Below are 26,263 nucleotides of genomic sequence, written 5' to 3' on the forward strand. Positions count from 1 at the left end.
TATTAATCAGACTTTCCTTTGGTCCACTTCTCTGCCCTGGGTTTGCCTTCTGCTGCTGCTTAGGCTGCCAGTATGAACATACGGAAAGTAACTAGATCATCTTTCCCAACCCACCTCCTGGCATGGTGGCACAGACTGTGGATAAACACTCTAAGCGACTGTCCTCAGTTTGAGGAGTGGCAGCGGTCTGAGTGAACGCTTTGACACAGTCTTTGGTTCCTCTCGATGGATGTCTCTGCCTCTGCCTGCCTTCAGTCTGCATGCCATTTTCAGCTGCCTCTGACACCTACTTAGCCAGGCAAGAAGAGGGGGGACTGGTTCTCCTTCAGTGGCCCCTCTTGTGTTGTCGAATACAAGTTGGGAGTTGGTACCAAGTTCTAAACCTGTCTTTCAGTCCATCCTTCAGTGAGCAATTAACCAACCATGGGGCCCATACCTCAAGGGTCTCCATTCTCCACCCCAGTCCCTAAAAGGTGGGGGGCTCCCTTTGGGAGTCAGATAAAGAAGCTTCTGCAGTCAGAACCGTGTCCCGTTTATTGCAGTAGCAGATTGTCTTATTTGTTTTTAAGCTTTAGTTTTCACTTCTTAAAAAGCATCAGATTTCAGTAAAATCATACATATATTTTTATTTTTTATTTTTTTAAAATAATCTCTACACCCAATGTGGGGCTTGAACTCATGACCCCGAGATCAAGAGTTGTATGCTCCACTGACTGGACCAGCCAGGCACCCCTCTCGTACACATATTTTTTTATTTCAGATATACATATTTTAATGTAGGCTCCATGTCTACCACGGAGCCCAGTGAGGGGCCTGAACTCACAACCCTGAGATCGAGACCGAGCTGAGATCAAGAGTTGGATGCTCAACTGACTGAGCCACTCAGGCGCCCCCCCACGCCAACCCACCGTACATATATTTTAAAAAATCCAAATTCAGAATCAGAATTTGATCACTTGCCCATCACTGCCTCTTCCTGTATCCCCTCCTCCCTCTTATGAAGTCTTAATGCCTAATGCCTGTTATGTTCCTGGCACACAATATATGCTTTAATAGTTCTTAAGTTGGAGGTGGTAGGAAGAGGTACAATATAATTTAGCAGGATTCACAAAAATGTAGGAGAAGGTTCTATCTATTGTGTTTTCCCTGTTTCTGTTTTTTATCTTGTCCTCTATTTTAGCACCCCCACCCCACTTTGAGGCAGTGCTTCCTAAACTTGTGTTCCATAGACTGTTAAGAAGTGTTCTAGAGAAAATTAAAACATTTCTTAATAAGATGATTGAATTCTACTTACTTTTTTGCAGGGGTGAGGATTTTGTTTATAAAGTTTTAAAAACCGATTATTTTCTGCAACAGTTAATTTATCTATGAGACCTTTTGATTTGTGATTAATAGAATACAACTTTATCCAAAATGTTGTTGAATTCATAGTTTGGATCACTAGGCACTTATTTTATTTTATTTTATTTATTTTATATTTATTTTATTTTATTTTATTATTTTATTTATTTTATTTTACTTTATTATGGTATGTTAATCACCATACATTACATCATTAGTTTTTGATGTAGTGTTCCATGATTCATTGTTTGCGTATAACACCTAGTGCTCCATTCAGTACGTGCCCTCTTTAATACCCATCACCAGGCTAGCCCATCCCCCCGGCCCCCTCCCCTCTAGAACCCTCAGTTTGTTTCTCAGAGTCCATAGTCTCTCATGGTTCATCTCCCCCACCGATTTCCCCCCTTCATTTCTCCCTTCCTACTATCTTCTTTTTTTTTTTTTTTTAACATATAATGTATTATTTGTTTCAGAGGTACAGGTCTATGATTCAACAGTCTTACACAATTCTCAGTGCTCACCATAGCACATACGCTCCCCAATGTCTATCACCCAGGCACCCCATCCCTCCCACCCCCCACCACTCCAGCAACCCTCAGTTTGTTTCCTGAGATTAAGAATTCCTCATATCAGTGAGGTCATATGATACATGTCTTTCTCTGATTGAGAATCTCTGATTGAGATTATTTCACTCAGCATAATACCCTCCAGTTCTATCCACGTCGTTGCAAATGGCAAGATTTCATTCCTTTTGATGGCTGCATAATATTCCATTGTGTATATATACCACATCTTCTTTATCCATTCATCTGTCATTGGACATCTTGGCTCTTACCATAGTTTGGCTATTGTGGACATTGCTGCTATAAACATCGGGGTGCACGTACCCCTTCGGATCACTACATTTGTATCTTTGGGGTAAATACCCAGTAGTGCAATTGCTGGGTTGTAGGGCAGCTCTATTTTCAACTTTTTGAGGAACCTCCGTACTGTTTTCCAGAGTGGCTGCACCAGCTTGCATTCCCTTTCTCCACATCCCCGCCAACATCTGTCATTTCCTGACTTGTTAATTTTAGCCATTCTGACTGGTGTGAGGTGGTATCTCATTGAGGTTTTGATTTGGATTTCCCTGATGCCAAGCGATGTTGAGCACTTTTTCGTGTGTGTGTTGGCCATTTGGATGTCTTCTTTGGAAAAATGTCTGTTCATGTCTTTTGCCCATTTCTTGATTGGATCATTTGTTCTTTGGGTGTTGAGTTTGATAAGTTCTTTATAGATTTTGGATACTAACACTAGGCACTTCTTAAATTTGTTGTCCCATGCTAATCTAAGTGCACGTAATACCTCTTGAGCTCCTTTAGTATTCTTTTGTAAATTTTAATGTGAAACTGTTTTGTGGTCAAATCTATTTGAGAAATGGTGGACCAGCATGGAACCGGCCTTACCTTTAAGACTACCTTGTGGGTTTTGAGTAGTGGTGGTGATCATTGAGTTCTGCTCTGTGTTGGACACTGTCCTGGGCACTTCAAAGTAGTTGCCTATTTTGAGCCTCACCTCAAAATCATTATATCCCTAGGAGTTAAATAGTATTGCATCTCTGTTTCACAGTGGGGAAATGTAGGCTTGGGAAGCCTTGACTATCCAAGGATGTAGTAACTGGTGGATCCCAGATTCAAGTCCAGATCTGTGGGATTCTAGAGCCTGTGCTCTTTCCACAGTAGCCTCTGGCATCTGTACTAATCTTTTGAGAAGCTGTGCCCCTTCAGTATTGAGAGTCTAAACTTTGTGCCAAGGTTACTATCCTTTCATCCCTTTTCCCCCACCACCATTCCCAGAAAGGCAGGCTTCAATACTTTGATTGCTGCTGTATCTCTCCTTTGCTCATCATGCTAATTTTCTCATGTTCCTTCCTTTCCCCTTCTCTCTGCCCATCTTCCCCTTACTCATCCTTCAGGATCTCCTCAAATCTATCTTTCCTTCTATGAAACTTGCTTGGATCTACTTACCTCTTTTTATAAGCATTGTTTTTCATTATCATAGTTAAATGTTTATTGTAATTAAGTTAGTTACATGTTTATTGAATTGAATCTATTAGAAGTTTGTAGTCCAATCTCTACCCTGCTTCTGAACTCCTGTTGTCAGTAGGAGTCTGTGCCAGTAATCCTCATGCTGTGGGCAGTGACCATTTGTGTGTGTTATTGGCTTGAGCTTGAGTTTGAGTTAGTGCCATCTCGAACATATATATTCTGCTCTTTTTGCAGTGTGTAGACGCTGTTGTGATTAGCAACATGTAAATTCATTGGAAAACGTTGAATTCATAGTAGGTTTTTCATGGTAGGTTTTTTTTTATTGTTAGGCATTTTTTTTTTCAATCAGGTTATAAAGAATAGCCTATATTGGGGCGCCTGGGTGGCTCAGATGGTTAAGTGTCTGCCTTCGGCTCAGGTCATGATCCCAGGGTCCTGGGATCGAGCCCCACATCGGGCTCCCTGCTCAGCGGGAAGGCTGTTTCTCCCTCTCCCTCTGCCTGCTGCTCCCCCTGCTTGTGCTCTCTCTCTCTGTCAAGTAAATAAATAAAACCATAAAAAAAAAAAAAAAGAATAGCCTGTATCAAATAACAACAATAACAAAATAGTTGATGGTGAAAAGGAGTCATCATGCCCCCACCCCAAAAACTGGGAACTGCTGGCTATCCTATCTATTTGGCATGTATGTACTTTTTTGTATTTTTAGTTATTTTATGTGTTGCCTTAACTGCTTAGCTAGATTGTAAGCCCCGCGAGTATGGGCCCTAGGAGCACTTGCACATAGTCAGTGCCCAGGAAATATTTACAGGTTTGATTTAATCTTGAGATCTTATTTTCCCTGTTTCACTACCTATCCCACTGTAATATTTTATTTTCTTGAGCTCCCTCTTGCTTTTCTTGATGTCCAGTTTTTATAAGTAATCCTTAACCTCTAATAACTTCCCAAAACTGCATGGCAACTACTTGTTGAGGTCCAACTGCACATTCAGCAAGCATTTGGCAAGGCTGTGGGCAGATGTGTTATCATTTACATAATTATTTGTGGAGCATTTTGTCAGGCATCGTGGAAAATACCTTAGAAATGCATTCTCTCATTTACTTCGTAGAAATACCCTATTATGTAGGTACTGTTTCTGTCTGCATTTTACCAGTAACTTATGTAAGAATTGGACAGCTGAGGTGCGGCAGTTTGGATCCAATCTCACGCCGACTCCCAAGCCTGTACTTGGAGGCCTTCTAGCCTCCTGAGGATCCGGCATGGTTGTTCCCCTAACGAATTTTCCAGTGGGGAAACAAACAATGGCAAGCTATACTGCTTGGTTATGAGTAAGTATTAAATTGTCTAGCACTGTGAAGGAGCTCAGAGGTGGAGGGACTCAGGCAGAACTGGAAGAGCTGAGGGGCTGCACAGAGGAACCCGTCTTCTACTGGGGTCTGAACATGGTAGAATTCGGGTGCGGGACCGCCATGAGCCAAGGCCTGAGAAAGATGTGCTTAGCGACAGCGGGGGCAGGGATGAGGATGGGACTGGCCAAACTGGAGGGCAGAGTATCTCAGGGAAAGTGGGAGAGGAGATTGGGTGACTAGAGCCAGCAAATCTGTTGATTTTTGAGCAGGAAATGACAGGATGAATTTTGTTTTAAAGCCATGAGGTTGGCAGCAGATGGCAGATTCCTCATGACACAATTGTTGCCTTCACTCTCTTGTCTAGTTCTCATTTCTTAAAGCTTCCTTGCCTGTGTGCCCCTGGGACCTAGTGTCACCTCTTCTGGTCCCGGGAATAGCCATTTGTACAGAGGTCCCATGTTGGCTGATTAAACCATCCCGGAGTGTGGTAAAGTGAAAAAGTACTGAATGTGGAGGTCAGAGACCTGGATTTGACTACTGGCCCCGTAGCTTACTTGGCTAGACAAATTATCTAACCTTTCTTCATTCTCTTTTTCCCCTCCATCTGTGATTTGCAGATAATAGTGACAACTAAGGGTCGTTACAGGATCAAGATGCTAACAAGTAGAAATACAGAGGCTGTTTAATAGTCTAGTGGTTCCAGACTTTCTGGGACCAAGTGCCAACTATATCAACTTACTGTGTGACTTTGGGCAAATTACTTAACTTCTCTGTGTCTTCCTTTTGTTATCTATAAAATCAGGCTGGTAATTGTACCTACTTCACAATGAGAATTAAATGAGGAAAGATAGATCAGTGGATAGTAGGTAGCTCTTAAACAATGCTGGCACGTGGTGATGTGATTAATAAAGTATAGCTGCTGCCATTCGATTCATCATCATCATCACCACCACTATCACCATGGCAGTTGGTATGGAGTATGTGCTTTCTTTAAGGCAGGAAACCAAAGAATAAAGCCCCTAAAATATATAGTAAGAAACTACCTCTAATTAAACTGTGGTGAAATGATGTCTTCAGTGCTTCTCTTTTTTTTTTTTTTTTTTTTTTAAGATTTTATTCATTTGAGAGAGAGAGAGAAAGAGAGCACAAGGTGGGGGGGGGGGGGCGAACCTCCATCCCAGGACCCTATGATCATGACCTGAGCTGAAGGCAGATGCTTAACCGACTAAGCCACCCAGGCGCCCCCCCTTGCTTCTCTTAAGCACTAAAATTATACCCATCTCCCCTCAATTTCAGGATCTTTTGGAGATTCCAGGTATTACTGAAATTCTTTAAAAAGTCAGTCATTGTTTTCTGATTAGAAGGACTCTTGCAATCACAACTTTTTCTCAGGCATAGAAATATTACCCTTCTTTTTTAAATAAAAAGAGGGGAGGAGGGAGAGGAGCGAGGAGAATGCCTGGATTTCCTTCGGCCACACAGTTCTCTCTCTGTCAGAGGTCTTCCTCCCTCTGTGAGTGAGAGGCAGCTGCCTGCATGGGACGAGGCCAGCCCTGCTGGATCTGTCCTGGGACTAAGTGGCACTGAGGCTCCCGCGGGGAGTTCTGGGCCTGCTTTTTGCCCCTTGAGCTACAGTGTTTCTGCTTAGGAATATTTCCCCTCCCTTTGTCCCAGACCTAGACTAGCACGTTGAGCTTTAGCAGTGCAGTTACATTCAGCAGCCAAGGCCAGTGCCTTCTGGCTGCTGCTTCTAAAAGACCCCAACCCCTTGTTCTTGAACCAGCACTTGTGTCTGAGTCTTGACTGTATCTGGGTGGAGCAATTCCCCCCCCCTTTTTTTTAAATACCCAAAACTCGAATTGTTGGATCTTGTCCTTTGTAGATGAAGTGAGAGTTGTTTTCTGAGGACTGGTTCATACCAGAAACCAGCTGCTTTTAAATTGCTACAGATCTTTAAAGAGACAGTTTATTTGTGGACCAAATTCCCTACCCACAGAACCTTGTTGTCTGTAGGATTCTAGCGAAGACTATGGCAGTGTTGAGGTAGCTGACAGCTGGCAGAGGTGCATGAGTTTGGTTTTAAGACTTTAATCTCATCTAGGGTCAGAACCTTGTGGAGCTAATCCCCTTGACACCCCCCCCCCCATTATAGTTGGTAAAATGCATGGGTGTGTGCCATGTACTGAGATGGTGAACAAAACCCAAATGCACACATTAGCCACATGGGCAGATGATCAAACAAAAGTAAAGACTTATCATTTGGGAGCCTCTGGCATTGGCAGTGGTGTCTTACATGGAGCGATGCCCTTGATTAGCAGTTACTTTGTAAATGGCCAGAAGACTGGGCTGTGTATACTTGGCCTCAACTGTGTAAGATAAAAATGCGATCAGAAGGGTATGATGGGAGGACAGCCTTTTGGAGGGAGTGCTGGGTGCTGAAGAACACAGAGTGACAGAATGATAGCAACAAGCTTTGCCTCCAGCTTTGCCTTTCTTGGATTTGCACTGGCTCTGAGGGGGAGAGGCTGATTTTTTTGGGTAATGACTGGCTCTTTTCTTCGTTCTTGTTAGAACACAGAATTCCAACTCCAATAATAATACCATTTTGAATAAATTTCATTTATGTCTTATAGATTGGGGTTAGAAAGCAAACAGATCTCCATCTGCTTTTGGGGAAGACTTAGAAGAAAGTCTCTCTATTACTGTCTTGGTTGTTATGGCCATTGCATTTAAAAATCTGTGAGGGGCTCAGATTTTGCCATGTATTATAAGTGTGGTAAAGATGGGGACAGTGTCTTTAAAAATGTCGCTAGGACTGGGGTGCCTGAGTGGCTCCCCAGCCACTCTTGTTGTCCCAACTCTTGATCTCAGCTCAAGTCTTGATCCCAGGGTGGTGAGTTCAAGCCCTGCATTGGGCTCCATGCTGGGCGTGGAACTATTTAAAAAAAAAAAATGTCCGTAGGAACTTGTACATATTTGACCCTCAGCTAGTTACTTAGTGAGTGAAGAAGCTGCTTGTCTGAAGCTAGGAGCATCTTACCTTGAAAGGCTGATAATTGAGTGTGTGGCATTTTATTTGGGTGTGGGTTAGGATGGGATGGGAGGTGGCAGAAGAGACTTGTGGCCCCTTCAGTGCATGTGGCCATGTCTTCAGCAGAGCACAACTTGCCAGGTTTGTGGGGACTCCTGAGATTCAAGGGGCAGGGAGGGAGCTCAGGTGAGTGAAAAGTTTTCCTTAGTGCCAGTGGAGTCATAGGTACCCTTCAAGCACCAGCCTGTTGTCCTCATCTCCTCCGGTTCCCACAGAGGAAAGATGGTGCTTGGCCACAGTGAGGTAAAGGATGGAGAAAGTAGGCCCACTGAATGTTAACAACTGTTGTGTGTGTTTGTTTGTTTTTAAGATTTTATTTATTTATTCAACAGAGAGAGACACAGTGAGAGAGGGAACACAAGCAGGGGGAGTGGGAGAGGGAGAAGCCGGCTTCCTACTGAGCAGGGAGCCTAATGTGGGGCTCGATCCGAGGACCCTGGGATCATGACCTGAGCCGAAGGCAGACGCCTAATGACTGAGCCACCCAGGTGCCCCAACTGTTGTGTTTTACTGTTTGGAAATTGTTAGAAATTTTCAGATCTTTTCCTCCATATTTGTGTAAAACGGAGCAGAACAGAGTAATTGCTATGAAAGAGTGGAGATGGCCGTCATTCCATCTCATGCATAGAAGACTAACGGAGTCTTCCTTTAACATTCTGTGTTTAGGACAGTTGTAGGTAAAGTTAAGGCATTGACTGGAGTATAGAAGTATTTGTCAGCCTTCCAGCCTTTGAACAGGATGCAGATGATAAAGTCAACAGTTGGTTTGTATAACCTCTATATCTAATCTGCTTTGTTATTTCTTTTCTCAGAATGTCTTTGGAAACTGCTTATCCCCAGCACCTAAAACTACATCTGCATAATTGGTTCTCAGTATTTGTTAAATGGCCTTCCCTTTTAAAATTTCGATTCCCACTGCCACAGTTCCAATCCAGTTCCCTTTCATTTGGTGCCCAAGTGATTGCGAGAGCTCCTGGACGTTGCTTGGCTGCAGTTCCATCTTGTTTCTCACCACCATCGTGGCTGTGGCCAGGCCATTCTGCTTTGAGGGCCGGGCTGCTGCTTGTATGGCCCCAGTCGGCTCCCTTACGTGGCTTTCAAAGCTCACAGGGAACTTCTCACCCTCCTCCCAGGCTCCTACATGTGTTCTGCTAAGTGCTACTTCTAATCCTGTCTCTGCCTTCTCTTCTCAGCCTTCCCGAATCATAACCATCCTTACCCTGATAGCCTGGCCATACAGTTTTAGGAAATGTTTGCTTGTTTGTTGGGGTACATATGTTAGTTTTCTCCTGACTGGATTGTAAGCTTCTTGAGGGTAGGGATATTGTCTTGTATGTACTTCTTTCATCAGCCAGCATATGTTGGTCACATTGTGAGCAGTCAGCAAACACTTAAACTTACCACTCTCATAGTCATTGGCCTAGAAAATAATCAGTAAGAAGCACTTTCCTACCTTTACCCCATTTTGAATTCTTTTTTCTGTATGACTTGTCTATCTCAGGCTGAATATTCAGGACATAACTTGCATGGATTTGGCTACAAAAAGAAACCCCAAACAGTATGTTTTTATTTTTAATTATTATTATTTTTTTCCAAACAGTATGTTTTAAAAGATGAATCTCACAGAAATGCAAGGTACCCTTTTGCTCTTTGGAAGGTGAGGGGGTAGAGGAGAAGAGTAGCTCTAGATGGGTGATATAGTGGTATTAGTGGTAGCAGCAGGTGTGGCGTGGGGCTGAGAGGCCTTCGTTTGAGCAGGAGATGCTCTAGAATGGCTGAGGGCAGGCACAGCCTGAGAGTGGGTTTGGGGTATAGACCCTCAACCTTTCTTGCCTTACCTTTCTTATCTCCTGTTCTCTCCTACCTCCACCCCCAATTCTGTACCACCTCCTGCCATGTTGGAGATATTATTGCCTCCTCAAGTAGCACAAAGTGTGGGGAGAAACTCTAGGAGTTGTGTATGTGCTAAGAATGTGGGCTTCTGCTTTATCAGGAGCTCCACTGAGCTGTTCTGGACCTGTTCAGGGTTGATAAAGAGCTCCGGGGAGCAGATTCTGTGGGTGTGAGACCATGTGCCCATCTGTCTAGGGAAGGGTCCTGGGGCTGAGAGTGCAAGAGGCAAAGTTGGGGGTCTGAGGCTGGATCTGGAGATGGATGCCCTGGTGGTCAGATCTGGAGCATGGGAGAGGACCTCTGCCAGGTGACCATCTTCCCCAGGGGTGGACTCCTGCACAGTGAGAATGGCCGAGGGATTATTTCACCTATTCCCCTGCCTCTAGTAGGACCCAAAAGGAGGGAGGTTTATATGTTGGTCCTTTTGTTAGTTTGTTCTTAATTTATCTTTTTAGTTCCTCAGGCCCAAACTCCTTGGATTACCTTCTCTTATTCTCACACCTTGAGTATTATCCATTAGCAAATCCTGTCAATTCCACTTCCTGTTTTGACCCAGAGCCTGACTACAACCTGCACTGATACTTCTTTAGGCCAAGTCACTATCACCTGTCCCCTGGAGTTTTGCAGTAGCCTCCAAACCAGTTTCCCTGCTCCCCGCTTTTACCCCTAGATGTGTTGTCAACACAGTAGCCAGAGGGGTTGTCTGAAAATCTGGGCTGCACTCCCATCATTCTTCCTTGCTCACACCTCTGCGGTGCCTCCCCCTGGCACCCCAATAGAAGCTGAAGCCCTCACAGCGGCCTACAAGCCTCCACGCAGCCAGATTGCCTCTAGTACATCATGACCCCATCTTCAGTTTTGCACATGCTGCTCCCCTGCCTCCAAGGCCCCCCTACCCCCATGGTGATCCATGGCTTGCCCCTTTAGTTCTTTGCTGTGCTCTCAGTTTCCTTACAGGCTTCCCAGACCATCCTGGTTAACAGTGCCACCTCCTCCCCAACCCACCCCCCAGCGCTTCCTAGCCTCCTTCCATACTTTGTTCTTCCTCCCTAGCGTGTATTTCCCTCCAATGTCAGGGTTCGCTTGCATGTTGTCTGTCCCCTAGTAGAATGAAAGCTCCATGAAGGAAGGAATGTTTATCTCGTTCACTGTTCTATCCCCAGTGCCAGGCACGCGGGGAGTGAATAATAAATATTTGGTGGCTTCGTTCAATTATTCTGCACCCATTATGTACTAGGAACCATGTTCTGGGGCCCACACATGTACACACACATACAGACACACGCGTGCGCGCACACACACACGCACGCTACACACACAGGAGTAAGACAGGAATTTTGCTACCCTTCCCTTCCCCCAGTGAGCTCACTGCCTGGTGAGGAGCAAACAGTGAAGTAATAGCAGTGGAGTGAAAGTAATACTGAAGGAGAGATAAATAAACTTCTGTGGGGATAAGGAGGAAACCGGCCAGGCAGGCGGATGGAGAGGGGCTGGGAGAGTGGCACAGACTCTCTCAACTCTGAGGATGGCTTACCTAAACTCATTCTGCTGTTCTTTGTGCACATCTGCTTTTCTCCTTCCCCACGAGGCTGAGTGAGAATTTTCAGCTTCCTTTTGCTGATCAGTCAGTCAACAACTACTCAATGCTTTTTTGCATACACTTGTAGACACTGGAATACTACTAGATCTTGAAAGCAGGGAAGGTATCATGAGTTTTTTCATCTTCATGCCAAATGAGTCCAATTCCTTTAACCTTCCCTTATAAGGTCTGTCTTCTCTCCAGTTAATCTTTTTTTTTTTTTTTTTTTCCTGTACCCTTTCCAGTTTTTTTCCCTCTTTATTTATCTTTGTTTTTCTGTCCTAGAAGGATCACATCCCTACCAGGGGGGAATATTATCTCCTTAAGCTACCTAATATTTTACTAGCAAAACCCCCCTCCTCCCTTCTTCAAATAGTAGGCAGTCATTGTAAATCACCCTTGGTTCCAGCTGCGTTTAGCACCATACGTTCGTGTAAAACAGGCTCCAGGGCTGGGGCTTCCACCACCTAAGCCCCCTTCTTATGGCCAGTTCTGGCCCTACTAGCTGCAGTGGGGGGTGGTATGATCTACTCACCGCTGGACAGTTCGGTTTGACCTGTTGAGTTTGGCTTTTGGGGTAGAGAAGCACATCTGTTTCAGCTTTAACAGGAGAAGAGGGTGGGGTCTCAGGCTGGCTAGGGGACACCTTTGGAAGGAGAACAGAGCCGAGCTATAGCTCCATCTTCCTTTCTTCTATAACCACCTCCAGGCATTTGTTACTATCATCAGTGCTGTAGAGAGTATTCATTCAACTGAGTCTCTGACTGTCAGGCATTTACATTTGGGGGAGCACAATACAATTAACAACATGGCCTGAGGAGTGAACCCTAGTAAGGGTGAGTCTTGGTTGGTGAGTTAATGAACTGAAGGTTTAGAAATTAGCTGAGATTTGGATTGGTAGGGCTTTTCTGCAGGAGGAAATAGTAGAAGATAAGCTGGCCTAAAACTGTTAGAAATTGATTGTAATGGGGTTTGCGTTGTTTTAATTGGTGAGGAAAATCTATAGTTTTATATCATCTAGGGTTCACTGAAGAGATCATATCATGCCACCTTACTGAATCAGTTTTTCCTGAGATTTCAGTTATGGATAATATGGAATATTTAGTTTCTTGGGGATGAATCTCCCTTCCTCTTAACTCCCCAGGAAAAGCTCTGCTCTTATGAGATTAGATGCAGGGCTTTACTACTAAGGAAACTGCAGCCAAAGCTGTTTTTTTTTTTGTAAGCAGGTACCAGTTGATAAGCTGCCAGGTGGAGTCTATCCTATCTCCCTGTATAAGACTGTGTGCCATTTTATCTCCTTCAGAGCTTCCTCTAGTAAGTAAAAGGCTTCTATTAAGTTAGGATTAGTTTCAGTTGGGAATTGCAAAATATGGCTTAAACATGAAGGTTTAACCCATTATGTAAAAGAAGCCTGGAGGTGGGAAGCCCAGAGTCAGTGTGGCCGGTTCCATGGACATCAGGACTTTGGCTAGGATGATAGAAGTTCTGCTCTGTTAGCTGCAACATGTGGTCCACTCCATGGATTCATGGGTGAGAGTTTAACTTGACCTAACTTCCATCATTTAGGTTACCTCATGGTCAGATGTGGCTGCTGGAGCGCCAACCATCATATTTCTGTTTCCAGGGAAAACACAAAAGGGAAGTAATGGAGAAAGACAAAAAGTTCTTCTCCCATATGAGACAACACCTTGAAATCTTTCTGGAAGGCTCACACACTTCTGCTTATATCTCATTAGCCAGCACTTAGAAAACATGGTCATAGCTGGCTTTAAAGAAAACTAGGAATTTGTGATTTTGTAACATTGCTAATAAAATTGGAGTTCTATATATATATTTTTTTAAGATTTTGTATTTATTCATTTGAGAGAGAGAGCCAGAGAGAGCACAAGCAGGAGGGAGGGTCAGAGGGAGAAGGAGAAGCAGACTCCCCACTGGGCAGGGAGCCCAACAGAGGACTCGATCCCAAGACCCCAGGATCATGACCTGAGCCGAAGGCAGACACTTAACCAACTGAGCCACCCAGGCGCCCCTGGAGTTCTATTATTAAGAAAGAAATCTTTGCACTAGTTAGTGTGTCTAACTTCTTCTTTCAGCCCTGTCTCCCATGGACATGGAGAGGAGCTGAACATATAAGCACATAGTGATCCTTTCTCCAGATTCTGTCCTTGCATCTCTCCTTTTGGCCAAATAATAATGTAATCGCAGGAGTCAGTTGGAAACCCGGTGCGTGAAGTATATGAGTATTTCTGTGGGTGACCGCTTGGTTAGTAGCCACGGTAGCAGTGCAGGCCGGGGCATACCTGGGAGGTAGCTTTTCTTATGTCTTTGGGTTCTTCCAGCTCTCCTCTCTGAATCTTGTTTTGTTTAGAAGTTGTGATCTTGATGTGAAACCTTTTTAGCTTCTTTGCTTAGCTTACCCTCACAGGACCTCAGGGGAATTGGGCACTAGCTGGGTGAGCACACAGCACCTCTGAACGTGTGGATTAAGCCAATGCAGACTTGAGTATGAGAAGGTGGTGTGTGTGTTTGTGTGGCCTCCCTGCAACTTCTCTTCTGCAGCTGCATCTCCTGAAGAGATCAGGGATTACAGAAGACACATTCTCAAGGGTCCTTCTTCCTGCTCATTTTCTCCCTCTTTGTATATATATATTCACAAATGCTGTTTAATGGTCCAAGATTTTGGTTTATGGCTAAAAATCTGAAATTCCGAAATTCTCTGGACCCAAGTCCTCAGGAAACCTGGATATTTTCCAGATTGAATCCTCAGCAGTTCTGTGATGTCAGCTTGGGGCTTTTTGGGCATGAGATCTGTTTCCATCTCCCACCCCTGGCTGGAAGTTGTCCGGAAATTGTCACTGACACATTGAGATGCAGAGCAAATGGAGCTGTCAAGGGAAATGTGGGGTTCATCTTAGAAAACACTGCTCCCAGCAGCAGCTTGAGAAAGTGTTAATTTGCAAGAATTAAGTTGTGTATTATGGAATGGTAGTAGGTGGGACTAAGTGTGTGAGTGAGTGCAGGAGACTGTCTTGGCTCTTAGATTTTAACTGGTTCAGCTGGCAGCCTTTGTAGGTGCTGTTTCCCCTGCTGCACACAGCTTCTTTCAGTGCTGGGTCTGCCTTGGGTGAGCAAGTCAATGCTAATTCCTCACTGTACTGATATTTACATCCCCTCCTGAGCAGGACAGAAAGAAGTTTCTCTGTACAGAGCGGGTTGGGTGAGCATGGATTTCACAGGAACAAAGGGATGGAGGGCAGGGCAGACACACCTATGGCTTAGGTTAGGGTTGGGATGGAACAGGGCTGCCACTCCAGTCTGATCCTTTGATTCTTTATGGTGGTTGCCTCTCTTTTCTGCCCTAAACCAGAGGGATTTTGAGGAATGGGACCGGGAGAGAAGATGATTATAGCTAATAGCCACCCTTTATTGAGCGCTTATTGTATGCTAGGCATTCTAAGTTGATAAGTGCATTGTCATTAAATCCTTAACAAGAATCCTATGATGTGTTTGAGTTTGAGAGAGCTTGAGTGACTTGATTAGTCACATAGCTAATAAGTAGCAGAACTGGGATTTCAATCTCATTCTGTTTGATTCAAAGCCTGTGCCCTTAACCGTATCAGATATCTGCTTCTCCCTCTTTCTTTCATTCATTCAGCAAGTGCTTGAGTGCTCATTCTGTTCCAAGCACTGTTCTAGGTGCTGCAGAATAGCAGTGAGCCAAACAGATAACAATCCTTGCTCTCGCGGAGCTTTCTCTAGGAGCTTCTGTTTCAGCAGGGGGTAGTGTCCCACCTGATCTTTCACAAGCAGTTTCCTGTATTCCATCTTTCCATCCCCATATTTTCTATAAATATCACATCCCCTCCCACACACACACAGGATGTTCCTTAAATGACTCTTCTTTTTCTCAAATACTAGAACAAGAGGTTTCTTGTTTGTTAGATATTGGGATATTGATCCCTACTCCCGCGTCCACCTGTTATCAAAGCCCATCATTGGGGCAGTTAAGATATAGCATTTATGGGAGGCCTGGAGGTGCTCAGGAGTTTACCCATACCGGAATCTGGCCTTGCCTGTCAGATCATTTCCTTTCTTTTCCAGGAAAGGGTACTCCTGACTTACATGGATAGAGTTCTTTGGCTTCCCTCCCCTCCCCCACCCCCAGAAGTTGTTTTTTGAGGTGGCTAAGAGTAAAAGTCAAGAAATCAGTGATAATGTCGATTCCTGCTGTGAGCTGCCCTTAGGGCTGGTCTCAGAGGTTCTTGTATTCAATTTATTTTAGCTGGTCAGTTTCTTCCCTCCCCCCCCCCCACTCCGCCCCCACTGGCATCTGCTTCAGGCCTTATGGATGTAAGAGAATGTTAGCTGAATGTTTTTGTCTGCCTTCAGATCAGATTCAGGTACCTGGATATAGATGACTTCTTGATTCAGAAGAAAGAGGAGGGAAGATGTCAGGAAATTAATTTACACCAAAAACAACGCAGTTATGGGCTTAGAGTAAGTATATTCGTCTTGTGTTCATGAGATCTAATGAATGAAGAATTTTGAATTTGACATTGCCACCAATTTCCTGATGTTAGGCATCCGCAACAGGGAAACTCCAAATTCCTCTGCGGACTGTCCGCTTGGATCCAGCTGGGCAGAAAATGGGCGGGAGACATCTCAGGGCCTGGGCTAGGACTAGCTTGGCTACAGCGTCTGCTAAGAGGACCTTGAAGAAAGTCAGTTGTCTCTCTTTCCCTTTCTCTAGGAGTTACAAATGAGTACTGGTGTATCCCCTTCAGAAAAAAGAGCTTCCTGGAAATTATAAGAATGCTCTCTCCCTTCCCTGGTCCCTCTTGAAACCATCAAGACCTGACTGAGATCAGGTCTTAGAACTGGTATCTGAAGACCAGGGCATAGGCCTGTAGTGGGAGGGGGCTTTTGGACACTCATACCTGAAAGAAGTTTGGGGAATGCAGTGGCCTCCCGTGGCCATTGCTCAGTAAAGTCACCTGAGACAATGGAGGGGTTCCCTGGAAATAGGAGCACACTGATGTTGCTGTCCCCAGTGTACTGAATATCGTCCAAGTGGGCGAATTGGAATGTAGATCCAGGAAAAGAGGGTAAGTTGTGGCCAGCTGGCCCATCGTGCACAGGTGGTGTGACAATGGGGCAAGGCCAAGCCCAGGATACTAAAGCCATGGTTTTTATCATAGCAGTGCCAGGCACCGGCTGTTTGGTCATGAGCACAAGCTCTCTCTGCAATCTGTAAATCATTTGGATAGTAATGTTTTATGTTTTACCAATTCTACTAGCAAAACTCTTTTGTAATGAAATAATTGTGAATTGAAAGAAAAAAAAATTTCGTGATGTTAGGGATAGAAGACTGAATCCCCGGGCGCCTGGGTGGCTCAGTTGGTTAAGCGACTGCCTTCGGCTCAGGTCATGATCCTGGAGTCCCTGGATCGAGTCCCGCATCGGGCTCCCTGCTTGGCAGGGAGTCTGCTTCTCCCTCTGACCCTCCCCCCTCTCATGTGCTCTCTCTCATTCTCTCTCAAATAAATAAATAAAATCTTAAAAAAAAAAAAAAGACTGAATCCCCATCAACTCTTCATCTCCAGCCTTTATTGAGTATTACTAGTGTCAGGGACTTTAAAAGGCACTTTACGTGTTGCAGCCTTCCTCTGAGGTATGTGTTACCTTTTTTTTTTTTTTTTTTTTTTTTTTTTTTTTTTTTTTTGCCAGAAAAGGAAACTGAAAGAGGTTAAGAAACTCCCCCAAAGTCACATGGATAGGGAACGGACAGAGTTGGATTTGAACTGAGGTCTCTTGGGTCCTAAACTCCCATGCTGTTTCTAGGACTTTACACACAGGAGATTGACTTTTGCTCTTCAGGTACGTCCTGTAGAGTCAGGTGCTCTCTCTCGATCATGCTCCACAGCCCTCTCTAGGACATGCCAGCTGGGATATGGACTTCTGTCTGTAGTTTCCTTACCTTTATAACAAATCATAAAAGCTCAGATTTTTTTTTGCAGTGCATGATTGGTTGTTGAGCCTTCCATTATATTTGAGTTTTCCCTCATTCTGTTCCCACTCCTCCCTCCTTCCCTTCCCCAAAATGCACCCAAGTTGGCTTAGTTTTGCCTCCTCGTCTCCAGAATTGTAGCACATTTTAAAAGCCTGGGAGAGTGGAATGTAATAGAAGATTTGAAGAGGAGGCATGCTGCCTTTGAATGTCAGAGCTGGTCACTTACTTCGGAGGTTTATAATCTGGATGCTGGGATTTCCTTGGTGGTGCCACAAGGAAATGAAAACACAAGATTGTTGGAAGAGTCTGGAAAGAGATGAATGGGGTATTGGGGTGGCTGGGGGCCACCCATCCCTGTTTCAGTCAGAGAAGCTTTTACCTGTTCTAGATAGATGCTGGGGACTGGCTGCTAACAAAAGCTTTAATCACTTGGCTAGTACAGTCCTGTCTTATTACGAAAAAGGAATCTGAATCTTTGCCCAAACAAGTGTTGTATCCAAGGTTGTATGATCTAATGAGCCACCGAGTCAGTGCTGGAATCCTGTTGCCATGCTTGCAAACAATTCCACCTTGGGTTTTCCTATGTCAGATAATGCAGGTAGAGATCTAAGTGATTTGACTCCTGTAAGGCTCCTTTAGAAAATGTTATAATATTGATTCTCTAGAAGTGAGTTAGTAGATTGCTCTCTTATTATCCAATAACAGAGAAATGTTTGACTTCATGGCAACCTTTAGTGGTCATTTCATTCCTCTAAAGTCACATGCAATTGATACTTCATCTTTGAGGGGGTCGGGGTCCCAGCTGTTTGCATAGTAGAAAATCTACATAAAACGTTTGACTTCCTAAAAACTTAACTACTAATAGCTACTATTGACTAGAAGCCTTACCAATAACATAGACAATTAACACATATTTTATATATTGTTATATGTATACTGTATTCTTACAATAAAGTCAGCTAGAGGAAAGAAAATATTAAGAAAATCATAAGGAGGGATGCCTGGGTGGCTCAGTTAAGCATCTGCAGCGGGAGTCTGCTTGAGATTCTCTCTCTCCCTCTCCCTCTGCTCCTCCTCCCATTCAAATAAATAAATCTTTTTTAAAAAAAGAAAATCATAAGGAAACGAAAATAAATTTGTAGAGTGTAAAAAAATCCACATTTAAGTGGACCTACATAGTTCAAACCCATGTTGTTCAAGAGTCAAACTGTATTTAGTGTTTGACCTTAAACAAGTCCATGGTTTCTTCTTGATGCTTTGAGTTTTCCTTTTGTTTTTTGGTTTTTTAAGATTTTATTTATTTATTTATTTTGGAGAGAGTGCACGCAAGTGCTTGCATACATGTTAGCAAGGGAAGGGGCGGAGGGAGAGGGAGAGAAAGAATCTCAGGCAAACTCTGTGCTGAGCGCGAGCCCCATGCAAGACTCGATCCCATGACGCTGAGATCATGACCTCAGCCAAAATCAAGAGTTGGACGCTTAACTGACTGAGCTACCAAGGCAGCCCGAGTTTTTCCTTTTGTAAAAAAAAAAGGGGGGGGGATAATAAATACTAGATATATACAGTGGAGTACTGACATAAAAGGAGGAGTGTCATAAAGGGCCTCTTTTCAGAACCCTTTAGGAGTAAGGAATTGTGTTTTTATAGTGATTTACAACTTATGAAGCATTTTCACATACATTGCCGAATTTGACTCATAATAGCTTGGATTATAAATTCCATTTTGTAAACATGAAAATGGATTTAGAGAGGTTATAGAGCTTAGTAAATGACAGAACCCTGATTCAGATCCCTGTTTCTAATTCTGAATACAGTGCTCCCCTGCCATACTACCCTGCCTCTTCCCAAACACAGTATGCACACTGTGTGACCTTTCCTTACATCTGGGCATTCATTTCTGTTTGCTGAGGAATTCATTGGGAAAAGGCAGTGCCACTTTGTCTGAAACAGCAGAGGAAGTGACCCAGCCAGGAAGTTGGGCCACATCAACCAGATGGCACAGTTGGAGAGACCACTATTCTGGCCCTTCTCTTGGGAGATCTGTGTTAGGAGGCCAACAGAGGGCGGGGCTGACAGTGGGATTTCCTTTCCTGTTCATTATGGGATGGTAAGTATTTAAAAATGTCTCATGAAACATTCTTTGGCTAGTGGCTGGGTGTGTGCCAAAGTTCATGGCTCTAAACTTCTGAGCATCACCAAGTAGCTGAGTAGTTGGGGCTGCCTTCTGTAAGATATTTATCATGGTGGTTACCCTTTATTAGATAAACAAACTAAAGTTATTCCCTACCTCGAACTTATTCTCAGGCCAGTCAGTAAGAAGCTCAGGGTTCTTCAAAGAGAATGAAGTCTTGTAATTCCTAGGAATTAAGTGGTGATACAGTTTAGTAGTATTTTTATCTTTTTTAAAATAGACGTCTATACCCTAAATGACCTTTGTGTCAGTGCTTCTCCTTTCCTGGAGTTTTTTTGTTTGTTTGTTTATCCCCTCATCTAAAATATCATTTTTGGGGGCCCCTGGGTGGCTCCAACTGTTAAGCGTCCATCCGACTCTTGATCTCAACTCAGGTCTTGATCTCAGGATCATGAGGTCAAGCCCTGCATTGGACTACACACTGGTATGGAGCCTACTTAACAGTATATATTTATATATTTTTATATATATAATATACAGTTTTATTTCTTCCCAACACTCCACCCCAGACTTCTCCAATTCTACTCAGTCCTTTAAGGGCTCTGTTTCTGATTCACTTCTTTACCTTTTCTAGAGCACCCCAGCCCAGGTAGACCTTTGAAATACTTTAGCTCCTTGTTGATCAGGAGCTTGTTAGAAACACAGTATCGGGGTGCCTGGGTGGCTCAGTCAGTTAAGCGTCCGCCTTCAACTCAGGTCATCATAGAGCCCTGCATCGGGCTTCCTACTCAGTGGGGAGTCTGCTTCTCCCTCTCCCTCTGCCTCTCCCCTCTGGTTGTACCTGCTCGCTCGCTCTCTCTCTCTCTGTCTCAAATAAATAAATAAAATCTTAAAAAAAAAGAAAAAGAAACACAGCATCTCAGGCCCCTACTCAGACTTACTAAATCTGAATCTGCATTGTCATAGGATTTACAGGTGATTTGCGTATGCGGGGAGAAGCTTTTGCTTATAGTTCTTATGTTGTATTTATTATCATCTTTTATTATTAGTTAACTCTTACACTATTTCTTCCTCCCCTTTACAAATTTATTTACTTTTAATCTCTTTGCAGTACTTGATGTAAACTGGGCACAGAGCAGTCACTAATCAGTGTCTTTAGATTGACTGGCAGTCATCGTCTATTAGAAAATTTGTCAGAGTTGGGGCGCCTGGGTGGCTCAGTCATTAAGCATCTGCCTTCTACTCGGGTCATGATCCCAAGGTCCTGGGATCGAGCCCCACATTGGGCTCCCTGCTCAGCGGGAAGCCTGCTTCTCCCTTTCCCACTCCCCCTGCTTGTGTTCCCTCTCTGTCAAATAAATAAATAAAAGCTTAAAAAACAAAAAAAATTTGTCAGAGCACGTAGGGATCATATGAGAGATGTGACATGTGTACTCTTAAAAATTTACTGCTGAAGGTTAAAAAAATGTGAGCGAGGACACAAATTTGAGTCCACCAAATGAAGCAGCATTTGTGGAAGGGGCATAATAGGCATTGGAACCAGCCACCCTTCTGTAGATAATTTCTCCCAACTTCATCACTTGCTGTCTCTGTGTGCCCTGGGGGAATATGTTACTTCATTGGATTCTTGTTAATCTTTGAGATATCTTCTGTTTTTGTTTTTGATTTTTTTTAAGATTTTATTTATTTATTTGACAGAGAGAGACACAGCGAGAGAGGGAACACAAGCAGGGGGAGTGGGAGAGGGAGAAGCAGGCTTCCCGCCAAGCAGGGAGTCCGATGTGGGGCTCGATCCCAGGACCCTGGGATGCTTAACTGACTAAGCCACCCAGGCGCCCCGAGATACTTTCTGTTTTATAAAAGGGATAAAATAGAACTTTCTTAAGAGTCATGTTACATCTACGCTCCCTTGTATTGTTTCATGATTTCCAGGATGGGCCATAAGCTCCTGAGAAACAAGGTCCCTGTCTTGTATATTTATTTCCCCAAGAACACGCATCCCAGGAATGAAATCTTCCTGACCTCCCTCCCTCCCAGACTATCTAGCAGACACAAAAGGAGTGGATTAAAGCTGGTGAGAGTCCCCAAGAAGTGCCTGGTATTAAATGCTATTCAGCTGGTGGTGCGAGGGTGTGGGAGCAGCAGGAGCTTGACAGAGGGAGAGCACTGTGGCCTTGCTAGCCCTGCCTTGGAGCACTGAGCCCCCCCCTCCCCCTCCCCCACCTAGGCTTTTACAAACCCATGCACAAAACAGACTACTAAAAGGGGAACTCTGGCCTAAGAGGCTGTCTTGGGAGCTCTCAGAAATAGAAAGTCAACAAGATTGTGGCAACACAGTGCAAACGTCTTCCCGCAAGCTCTTCTACTTCTGCACAGGGAAGGGGAGTAAGGGCTTGTCAGATTGCAAACTGATTTGTCCTTCAGTGGCAAGCAGCAGAAGGGGAGATGGATGGTATATGCATCTGGTAGATCAGCTTGGGACCTGTTAAGCTGTTGTGCATTTACTTTGTTGGAGCGGAGGCTTGGGGATCTTGGAGACCTTAGAGTTGATGCCTGAGATCCATGCTGACAGGTTGTGTTTTACTTTTTGCTGTTGAACGCATGATGTCTGTCTGGAACCAGGCATGATATATGTGGATGCATTCACAAATATGCTTCTGGCTCTTTGAAGATGAAAATCATTAAGTTTACCAGCTGGACCATCATTTCCTTTACTCTTGATTCAAAATAAAATAGAGGGAATGCTTTGTTTTCAGCATTGGATGTCTGACCTTGTTATAAGTCATGTTAAAAAATTTCTAACTTTTGAAGGGATTGAGACTGCTTCCTAACACTTATAATTTTACAACGACAAGTTAATGAAATTGACTTTTCAGTTCATATTGGTGATTCTGTAACAGCTGCATGTATACACCACCCTGAGGTCTAGTGAACGGAGGGCCATATCTTGGAGTCAGCGTGAGGCAGGTATCAGAGTGTTTTCCTGTTTCCTTAAAGGATTTGTTTGCTCCGAATTAGCTGCTTTGTTAAGGGTGAAGGCTGGCTGTGTGGTTGGAGTTGTTGTTAGGTTGGTGGGCGGCCTTGGTCTCTTCAGGTTGAGTAGCTGTCTTGGCTGGTTCAGCCTTGCCTGCAGGGGTGTGGGTTACAAGATTAATGTGTGTAGGAGCCGTGGGCTGGCCTGAGAGAACAAAGAGGAGAACATATGCCAGTCCAGCCATGTGGCATAGCAAGCTTTGTTCTGATCTTAGATGGACAACAAACAATTTATGTACAGTCTTTCTCTTCTGAAGTCATACTCCTACTTTCTTTGTGATTTAAGAAATTTCTCCCCTCCCACTTTTACTCCAGGCTCCTCAGTCCATATTCTTTGAAGCCTTAAAGTAGGCGATAACAGGGCTCCCACAACCTCACCTTCCTGCTTGGTGTCAGGATCCTGTGGCGATAACAGGCGATAACAGGGCTCCCACAACCTCACCGTCCTGTTTGGTGTCAGGATCCTGTGCTCTAGTCAGAGCAGTTTGCTGGAGAGCAGAGGGAGGGGCATCCCTAGGGAAGAAGGCAGGAAGGACCAGAGGCTAAAAATAGGCAGTTTGGAAGAACCTGCTTACTGTTCTTTCAGGTCAGATGTGGTCCTCCTATGATAACCTAGCTTGCAGTATAGTGATGGTTTGGGAACAAAGAAGAGGAAATAAATCACCTCTCATTAAAAGAAAGAAAGAGAGGAAGAAAGAAACATCACCACAAAATATAGGCTTTTACAAGAAAAGAAAAGAAAAATAAAATAAACATCACCACAAAATATAGGCTTTTACTATATGTTCCAGATAAGAGGAACTTTTCCAAATAGCCTGGTGGTTTGGGATGTGTGTCCCCTTGGAAGTTCTGGGGATATATGTGTTTGGGGATGTGTGTGTGCACATGTCCCCACGTGTCTGGCACTAAAATAGTTCATTGTGTCAGGTGCTGAGACACTCTGGGACTGTGGGTTGGTGTTCTCACAGAGGTTTTTCCCAAGAGATCTTTTGTGCATATAAAGAAAGATGTGTCCCATTTACAAGGCAACTCTCCTTACACTAAATGGAAGAAACTCCCCTGGGTCGTGTTTGTACAGTAAATACACAGTCTGGGTCAGTACCTCACAGGAGGCATACAGTTGCAGAGCAGAGGGTCAAAAAGCAAGCTGGGCCAGCTACTCTCATCCCTCCCTTTTCAGTCCTTTTAAAAAGTGGTGGTCTCCTACCCGACCCCCCCCCCAACCACAGAAAATGAAATCTTCCCTGACCTCCCTCCCAGACTATCTAGCAGACACAAGAGGAGCTGATTGAAGCTGGTGAGAGTCCCCTCTACTTGCCCTGGGATAGCCAAAGGGGACTTCAATGAAACCAGTAGAAAGTCTTTGAGATGCTACCTGCTTTAGGTCATTTATACCTGCTTGCCACATCTTCCTCCTAATATTCAGTACCCTGTTTTTATGAGGGAGAATTTTCTGTCCTGACTTTCAGACTAGATTTCTAACAACTTAATAAGGTATTGCTTGTGTATCCCTCTCTGGGCTTGTTTCTGCCTTTTCCTGTAACCCGAGAAAGTAGCTGTACTCTTCAGCAAACTGCCCCCAGCCCTGATCCTGCCCTGACATGGCTCATAGCCGGACCTTCCACTGTACTGGGCGATAGTGAAGTCCTTGTGTGGTGCTGGCCTCTGTGACTCATTTCATTCCTTTTATCTTTGTCTGTTAACTAAATATAGCCTCTTCTTTCTCTCACCCTTTCTCTGATCTCTGGGCAGAAGACAAGCTTTGTCTGTGGTCTTTTGATGTGGGGGGGGCTGACTAGAAAGGCATTCTTGGGTGGGTGTGGGAGCATATGGTAGAATTGGGGCACACTGATGCTGCTGGCAGGCTCGTGGGGGGGGGGACCCCACTGCTCTCACGGAACTCCTCTCCCTTGGCTTTGCGGTCCACATTACCCCATGACATCCAGGTCACAAGGAGTAACTTCTCTGGTAGAAGAAAGCAGTTCCTCATGTGAAGTTTGCGTTGTTTTACTTGGGGGGAAACGGAATATAAATGATTGAGGATCTTCTTAGTTGGTGGCTTTTTTTTCTGTAACAGGTGTCTGTCCTCACACAATCCATTGGTTGGCGGGCGGGGATGCACTCAGGGCTCACAGCAGATGTTGGTGCTGCATGCTGTGGGGTGAGCTAGCCAAGGACCCTGCTTTCACATTGGACCAGTGTGAACCTCAGTATGAGCCCAGAGCCCAAGGCGTCCTTTGAATTCAGATTTACATGTGTATCAGTGGCTGAGGGAAAGGAAAGACAGGCCTTTGGATAGTTTTAAGACGTAGGCTATCAGCTGGCAGTCTCCACCACAGGCTGAGCCGAACCAGGGAAGGAAATACGGAGACAGATGGAACTCTAGCCCTGCACCAGAGAAACAACTCTTGGGAGAAGGTAAAGATAGAAATGGCAGTGTGAGAGAAAAGCTGAATCTTCTCTTCTGGAAGCCAGGGAGAATCACAGTTGACAGCAGTCAGCCCTAAAAGGCTAGATTAAGTCTAGCCCTGAACCTAATATTAGATTATATTGATTGGCTTAATCTTAATCTTATCTAGTCATACTGTTTAAAAAAATGGAGTCCCACTGTTCATGTGTGAGACATTTATATTTAATGGCATCGGATAGTATATTTATCACTTACAGTAAGTTTTAAGAACTTGGAGGGGTGCAGTGATATTATCAGAAATAAATGGTGCAGTGATTTCCTAGGAACTGTCCCCCCTCCCACCAGCATGGTATGCCCCCTTCTCAGAGGGCTGTTTGAGGACCCAGCAGCCTATGCTTCTCTTAACATGTTCAGTTGCATCCTATTTTCATTTAAAAATGCAGTTCTTCCTTTCTCATATGGCTGCATGTGAACATAGTGCCCATCTCTTGCAACCTGGTCGCTTTGGCCTTTAATCATAGTTGGGTGCTTGTTCTCCTTGCTGCCTGGCTGTGCCCAGCAGCCTCAGCCTGTAGAGTCCCAGGAGAGCTGGCGCACACGTTGCTGGGCAGACTTTGCATGGAATGTTGCCCTCGTGCCATTAGCAAAGCGGAGGCTGGGTCGGCCCTGCTCTCCCTGCCTCCGACTTTATTGTTCAGGACTTAATGTAATAATATGCTTGAACAGGCAGGGAGACCACATTAGCTTGGCTCTGCAGTTGTAAACAATATTTGCTCTGTGAGTTTTCTCCTTCACCCTCTACTCTCCTGGAGCCCTGTGCCCTCTGCCACCACCACCCCCTCTCTTCTTGCATATTCTAACCTTGGCTAAACAGTTTCATTCATAAGATGGTCAGTGTTTTCTGGGAGGAGAATGGACTGAAAATAACCAAGTCCCAAGAACCTCCAGCTGTCATGCACCGGTAAAAACTGCTTAGTTTCTAGGTAGAGATTTTAACTAATGTCTAGATAAGCAAAGTACTTTCCTTATATTTTCCACTCCCTTTGCTGCTTTGAAATCCTATTTGAAAACACATACATATGTGTACACGCACACACACACACACACACACACACACTCAGGTAACAAAAATCAACTTTCCTAAAATGGACTATTTCCTTGGTGGGGAGCATTGGGAAGATTCCATTCAGTGCTTCTTAGAACAAAGGCTTCTGTGTCAGTCTTGGCAGGAGTGGAAGGTGGAGAGGGATAGAAGGACAGGTATAGGGGCCTGGATGGTCTTTGCTTACACCTAGGGAATTGTGGAGTTTCTATATTTTTTCTATAGACAGCTTTCTCCCATAGTTTAACACAAAAACAGAGTAAAAGAAAATCCTCCCTCACACCTGCACTGTCTTT

The 26,263-nt window shown here is 44.3% G+C and overlaps 1 protein-coding gene across 17 annotated transcripts in view; it reads left to right on the top strand.

Annotated features, from left to right (window-relative positions):
- The window catches only part of MICAL3 (microtubule associated monooxygenase, calponin and LIM domain containing 3), a 270,467-nt gene that overhangs the window by 90,039 nt on the left and 154,165 nt on the right, over positions 1–26,263 (top strand). For 2 of the 17 annotated variants that reach the window (XM_078075384.1, XM_078075386.1), the window contains one exon: positions 15,671–15,778. The exons of the other annotated variants lie outside the window; for them this stretch is intronic. The gene's annotated coding sequence lies outside the window, so the exon portion shown is untranslated. The remainder of the gene's footprint in view (positions 1–15,670; positions 15,779–26,263) is intronic. 17 annotated transcript variants of the gene reach the window in all.

This window comes from Halichoerus grypus, chromosome 6 (assembly GCF_964656455.1).
Source record: "Halichoerus grypus chromosome 6, mHalGry1.hap1.1, whole genome shotgun sequence".
Lineage (NCBI taxonomy): Eukaryota > Metazoa > Chordata > Mammalia > Carnivora > Phocidae > Halichoerus > Halichoerus grypus.